Raw genomic sequence first — 6,933 nt, forward strand, 5'->3', positions numbered from 1 at the left:
GCTACAGACAGTTGTTAGCTGCTATGTGGGTGCTGGGATTCAAACCCAGGTCTTCTGCAAGAACAACCAGTGCTCTTAACCACTGAGCCATCTCTCCAGCCCCCTAGGCTCAATTTTTATGTATAGTACAAAGTGTTTATAAAAAGTTTTTTTTTTAAAGCCAAGCATGGTAACATGCATCTGCAATCTCAGCACTGGGGAGGTGGAGACAGGAGGCGCAGGAGCTTGAGGCCACCCTCAGCTACATAGTGATTTCAAGACCAGCCTGGGCACATGCTGGGTAAGCATTCCACCTCTAAGTGGAGCAAGAGCCTCATTTCTGGTCCTGATGTTTGTCCTTGCTGTTAGAAATGAATGTTGGACTTTGTCAAGTGAGTGGGTTTTTTTTTTTTCCTCTCTATTCTCATAGGTTTTATTTTTTCATTCTGTTAATACAGAAAATAACACTGATGGATTTTCCACTTAGGGCAGCCCTGCCTTCCTGGGAAGTCTCACCTAGTGTCGATGTATTACTCTTTTTCTGTATTATACTGTATATTCAGAGACCATGGTGTGAGGACAGACTCACTGCCAAAAAAAAAAAAAAAAAAAAAAAAAAAGCTGTATCTGGTGAAAATGTTTGACAAAACAAAAACATTTGTAGTCTTTGGAAATCTTCCCACATAAGAACATACAGTGAATGAGGAAACAGTTATTCCAGGAAATTGACTAACTCTTAGAACAGGGTCTTTGACATTTGAGCAGGGTCTGCCCCTTCCCTCTCCACCTTCTGGGCTCAGCATGATGGCAGAGATGGCCAAGAGCATCCCTTTCTCCCCCAGAAGGGCAGGACACCAGCATGTCTCACCCACAGGCCCATGCTGAGGGTCTGGGGCCCTTTTGGTCCACAGCCTCCCTGGGGATGGAAGGTCTACCCCAGGGACAGTGACCACATACACCTGGCTGTCTTTGCTTCAGCTTGCTTGCAGGGCAGAGGGTCCATGTCATGCTCGGGCAGCCAGGAGACCACACTTTGTTGCCCCACCTACATTCTGTTCATAAAGCAGGGGTGTCCCTATGAGAGAAGTAGGCTGTTCCCACACCTGTAGGATGAGTAGCTGTGCAGAGAAAGAATGGGAATGCTAAAGCTCTCACTAAAGAAAGCAACTTTTTGTGGAACTGAGGGTGAACAGTTCAAGTTTAATGGTGAGAACGACAGAGATGTTGGTGAAGAGTAATTAAGAGGTGGCTAATAACAATTAAGAGGAGGCTGATAGAAATAGCTCTGTGAGAGAAGCAAGCTAAGACATAACCAACTAGAAGTTTACAGGAGGGAAGGAAATAACTGCAGGGCTGGAGAGACAGGCTCAGCGGTTAAGAGAGCTTGCTTCTCTGCCAGGGGATCCGAGTTCAGTTCCCAGCATCCAAGTCAGGCAGCTAACAGTGGACTATAACTCCAACTCAATGTGACCGACGCCCTCTTCTGGCCTCTCCAGGCACCCATACACACGGAGCTCACACAGACACAGATACGCATAAATAAAAAAATAGACCACAGGGGCTAGAGAGGTGGCTCAATTAAGAACACTGGCTGCTCTTGCAGAGGACCCATGTTTGGTTCCCAGCACCCACATGGCAACTGTCTGTAACTCCAGTTCCAGGGGATCTGATGCCCTCTTCTGGCCTATGTGTGTACTGCATGTATGTGTACCACATACATGCAGGCAAAACACTCATATACATAAAATTAAAAAAAAACTTTCTTGGTCTTTTTGAGACAGGGTCTCTCTGTAGCCCCAAATCACTATGTAGACCAGGCTGATCTTGAACTTACAGAAATCTACCTGCTTCTGCCTCTCAAGTGCTGGGATCAAAGGCATGTGCCACCATGCCTGGCTATAAAAAAAAATTTTAAGAAAAGAAACAGTCCAGAGGAACTTTGGCAGGACTGTACCATCAAAGACAGCCCTCAAAAAGGACACACACAGAGGAGACTGTGTTTCATTAGACCATATGAGGAATGGTTTGTATCCCAGGAGAACAATCCATACCCACTTACAGTGCAAGTTCAACAAAGATGGGCAGCTCCATGAGAAGCCAAAGGAGGATGGGGTCCTGCTATGACCGCTGTCACCCAGGGTGACCACACACACGGAGGGCCATTTCCTCTGAGGAGTGAAATAAGAAAAACAGACCTTATAAAACATCCCAACCAAATCCATAAAGAAACAGGCAGACAGTGAGAAGCCTTGGAAAGGGGGAGCGGCAGGCCAAGACTAACAGGCTGCAATGTTATAGAAAATGCTAGTGTTTAACAAAAATTTATGAGACATGGAAAGAAACAGGAAAGTAAAACAATACCTACCGGAAAAAAAAAAAGGTGACAGAAACCACCTTTAGGAAGGTCCGGATGCCAAACTTAGCAAAGACTTCAAATGCACCACAGTCATGTGTCACTTAGCACCACTACCACCCGAGCAACACATCAGTAGGTGATTTTGTCATGGACACCATGGCGTAGACCTGCACAACAGAGACAGTTCTGGTGTCCAAGACAGTATGATCTCATGGGACACTGTCATGTATGTGGTCTGCTGTGGACTGAAAGTCATCATGGAGAGCTGCACACATGTTCAGAGAACCAAAGGAGGCCCACTGGTGTGGTGGTGCTGGCCTGTCATCCTAGCTATGTGGAAGGCAGAGGCAGAAGGATTAATTTCAAGGCCAACCTGGGCCATCTGTCTCAGAATAAACTAAGAAAGGGCTGGGGGCATAGCTCAGTGGTAGAACATTTGCCTACCATGTGTGAGGCGCTGAGCTCAATCAATAGCACCAAAACCAAAACTAAAACCTTTAAAAGAAAGCTAAAACAACACAGTCTTATCAGTAGAGAATATCACTAAAGAGTCAGAAATGATAAAACAGCAACAGATGCAGCATCTGGGGCATAAATTGAAACGAAAATAAGACAAACTGAAGGCGTGAGGGCTTGGCAGTAGATGTGAGTGGGCAGATATAATCAGCAAATTCCAGGGCTGGGAGATGGCTTAGCAGTTAAGAGCACTGGTTGCTCTTGCAGAGGATCCAGGTTCAGTTCCCAGCACCCATCTGGCAGCTAATAACCCTTCATAACTCCGGTTCCAAAGGGTTCGACGCCCTCTTCTGGCCTCCTCAGGCATTGCACAAATGGGTGCACTTACATACATGCAGGCAAAACACTCATACACATAAGATAAAAATAAATAATTTTTTAAAAAGATTCAGCAACTTTAAGGAGAGAGATTATGTAATTTTAAGAATTGAGATGGAAGGTGGAGGCTGCGGAGAGGGCTCAGCAGGTAAAGGTGCTTGCTGCTAAGCCTGATGACCTGAGTTCGAACCCCAGAACCCACATAGTGGAAGAAGACAACTGACTACTTCCAGCTGTCTTCTGACCTTCACATACATGATGCCCACACTTTGGGTGCCCAAACACACAATAAATAAGAATATATAATTTTTATTTGTTATGTTTTAAAAATATTTTTATTTATTATTTTATGTGCATGAGTGTATTGCCTGCATGTATGTAAGTGCCCCCGTGTCATGCAATGCCGTGGAGGTCAGAAGAGGGCTTCAGATTCCCCTGGAACTGGAGTTAAGGACGGTTCATAGCTGCCATGTGGGTGCTGGGAATCGAACCTGGGTCCTCTGCTTGAGCAGTCAGTGCTCTTAACTGCTGAGCCATCTCTCCAGCCCCTTATTTGTTATTTTTATGTGTATGAGTGCATTGCCTGCATGTGTGAAGTGTATCTGTGTTGTGCAATGTCTGTGGAGGTCAGAAGAAGGTGTCGGATTCCCTTGGAACTGGAGTTATGAATGGTTGTTAGCTGCCATGTAGGTGCTGGGAATTGAACCTGGGTCCTCTGCAAGAGCAGTCAGTGCTCTTAACTGCTGAGCCATTTCTCTAGCCCCCGAATGTAATTTTTTAAAAAAGTACTTTCTGGGTGAGCTCTTTCCCTGGAGGTGACTGTGTCACTTGCACCATGCCACATCTCTAGTGATCCTGAGAAGTTCCAGCACATTTTGTGTGTATTCAACACTAACATTGATGGACAACAGAAAATAGCCTTCGTTGCCACTGCTATTGAGGTCATGGGACAAAGATGTGCTCATGTGGTGTTGAGGAAAGCAGACATCAACCTCAACCAAGAGGCCTGGAAAGCTCACGGAGACTGAGGTCAAATGTGTGATTCCTATTATGCAGAATCCATGACAGGACAAGATCCCAGACTTAAGACAGACAGTAGGATGTAAAGGATGTAAATACAGCCAGGTTCTGGCTCATGGTCTGGACAAGCAGCTCTGGGAAAACCTGGAGCCCACAGAGGGCTGTGCCACCCCCAGAGCCTTCTTGTTAGAGGTCAGCACACCAAGATGGCTGCTGAGGCCATCCCATGGGTGTGTCTAAGAAGAAATGAGCTGGTGGGACTTTTTGATTAATAGTTTACATACCTAACAAAAAAATGTGGGCATGTATGCACTTGTCATGTTGCAGGTGAAGAAGGGCCTGAAACAAGAGGATTCCTGCAGCTCACTGACCAGCCAGTCTAGCCTGATTGGTAAGATGCAGGCCAATGAGAGGCCCTGTCTCAAAGAAGAAGGATGGTACCCAAGGCAGTCCTCTGGCCTCTGTGTGCACACAAACATCCACACTCATTAAATAAAAAGAATTGAGAGAAAGTGGAGTGTTGTAGCTCATGCCTGTAATCCTAGCACTCAGGAGGCAGAGACAGGAAGATCTGAGGCCACCCTTCAGAGAAGAGGTATCCTGGGAGCCCAGGAGAACTGGAGCCACAGGGAGGCCCCATGGTGGACTGGGCCTTGAGGCAGGGGAGGTAGGAGGAACTAAGAGCCGCTCTTGCACATGCCTCTGTCCCCTGACCACCTCTGATCAGCTTGTGACAAAAAGGATGGGTAGCAAACAGACAGAAGCCAGTACAGCAGCTGCCAGAGAGTGTGGATGTCCCCAAAAGTTTCTCTGAGGGTGGGGTATCCAAACTGAGGGATGTGATTCAACCTGGGAAAGAGGCACCAGGGACTGAGAACTCCAAAATCAGGGTGAGGAGAGGGCATGTCTCAAAACCCAGGAGGGAGAGAGAAAACACACCAAGGTTGGAGTCCACTTGTGGTGATGGTGTAATTTAGGAGACCCTGGTCCTTGTAGCTGTTGTAAAGGTGGAGTAGTGTGTATATCAGGGTTCCTGAGCAGAGCCTGGGGCATGGGAGGGGATGTGCAGGGGTGGGCAGTGTTATGAATGAGGATTAGCTGTTTGGTGGCTTTGGAAATCCAACCCAGGGCCTGTGTGTGTGCACCCTCTACCATGGAGCTGTACCCCTTAGCCTGGAGGTTACTAGTAATGGGATGGAGAGTCAGAGGTGGGCAGGCCAAGGGAAGCCCCTTCACTCTAGGAGCACTGGGGAGCCACCCACAGGGTTGTGGCAGCAGGAAGGTGCTGAGTTCTTCAGGGCTTGGGAAGATGCTCTGTCAGAGGGTGGGCAATGCACAGGAGGGAAGGGTAAGGCACTGGGGGTGTGGATGCTGTCCCTCTGTAATGATGACAGCCTGACCTTGATAGTGGCAAGGGATTCTGAGAGTGGTCAGACAAGGTGGTTAGGGCTTTGGTAAGCAGTGTCCAGCAAAAGCTTGGCCCCCAGCTGATGGTGTCATTGAGTTGTGACTGGATCCTGAGGGCACCAAGTTCATCAGAGGGTCAATCCATTGATGGGTTTATAATGTGAAGGCTTTATTAGGATGAGGTAGAAGCTAGGAGGAAGGGCCAAGTTGGAGGAAGTAGGTTGCTGGGGGCATGCCCTGCAGGGTGTTCCTTGTCCCTCTCTTTCTTGCTCTGCTTCCTGGCTGCTAGGTGAGCAGCATTGCTTTGCCCCTCCCTTCCACCTTGTTTAGACTCACCACCTCAGGATCAAAGTAACAGAAGCAGGAGCCAGCACACCAGGGACTGAGAACTCCAAAGCCCTGGGCCAAAATAAACCTTTCGATTGTTTTTCTCAGATATTTGTAATAGCAATGGAACAGCTGGACAGATGACTGTCATATCTGTCCAATGCCAGACCCCATGAGGCAAGAGCTGTCTGCCTTGGAAGATGTGAGCAGAGGTAGAGGTACCTGCCCAAGATGTTAAGGGGTACCTGCCATGGGAGGGTGGTGGAGCACCAGCTCTGAATCTATGGCAGGCTTTCTGGAGTATGGTCTCTTGGACCTGTCATTTGGCAAGGTATCCTTGCAAGCCTGGTGTACAAATGAAGTGGCTAGTCCCCCTCAGAATCTTAATGTAATTTTGAAGAAGCTGAGTCCTACCCACCAGGTGCAGGCTCCACTGCACTGACTTAGCATCCTTACAGGGCCTGGGAGCACATGCCACTCCTGGTACCTTGGCCGAAGTAACCATGGTGTGGTAGCAGGAGTGGTGTCCAGCCACAAGCTCCAGGGATGCTTGAATCTCTGCTATGAGGTCCCTCAGTGAAACAGAGTTATAAGGACACTGAGGAACAGGAAACCAATGTACTTCTTGGTTTTGGGAGAGAAAAAGTGCACACTGAACCTGGAGCCCTTGATGTCACTAGGTGACAAATTGGTCCATGGGATTAGACAACTGTGGCCACTGATCTAAGAAAAACAATTGATCTATGGCCTTCCAGGGATAGAGCACATTACAGTGAAGGTCCATGCTCATGGGAAGCCTTCCTTCCAATCTGTTACCACCCCTCCCCCCATGTATGAGTGTATGAGTGTGTGTGTGTGTGTGTGTGTGTGTGTGTCCATGAGTTGGTGTCAGGTATCTTCCTCAATCACTTTCCATCTTAGTTTTTTGAGACAGGGTCTCTCCTTGAACCCGGAGCTCACCAATTTGGCCACATTGGCTGGCTAGCAAGCTCCAGGAACCCTCCTGTCTA

At 47.8% G+C, this 6,933-nt stretch overlaps 1 pseudogene; it reads left to right on the forward strand.

Annotated features, from left to right (window-relative positions):
* The window catches only part of LOC108491220, an 18,003-nt pseudogene extending 13,564 nt beyond the window's left edge, over positions 1 to 4,439 (forward strand).
* Positions 4,440 to 6,933: the final 2,494 nt, after the last annotated feature.

Source organism: Nannospalax galili, unplaced genomic scaffold (assembly GCF_000622305.1).
Source record: "Nannospalax galili isolate Female #2095 unplaced genomic scaffold, S.galili_v1.0 scaffold259, whole genome shotgun sequence".
NCBI lineage: Eukaryota > Metazoa > Chordata > Mammalia > Rodentia > Spalacidae > Nannospalax > Nannospalax galili.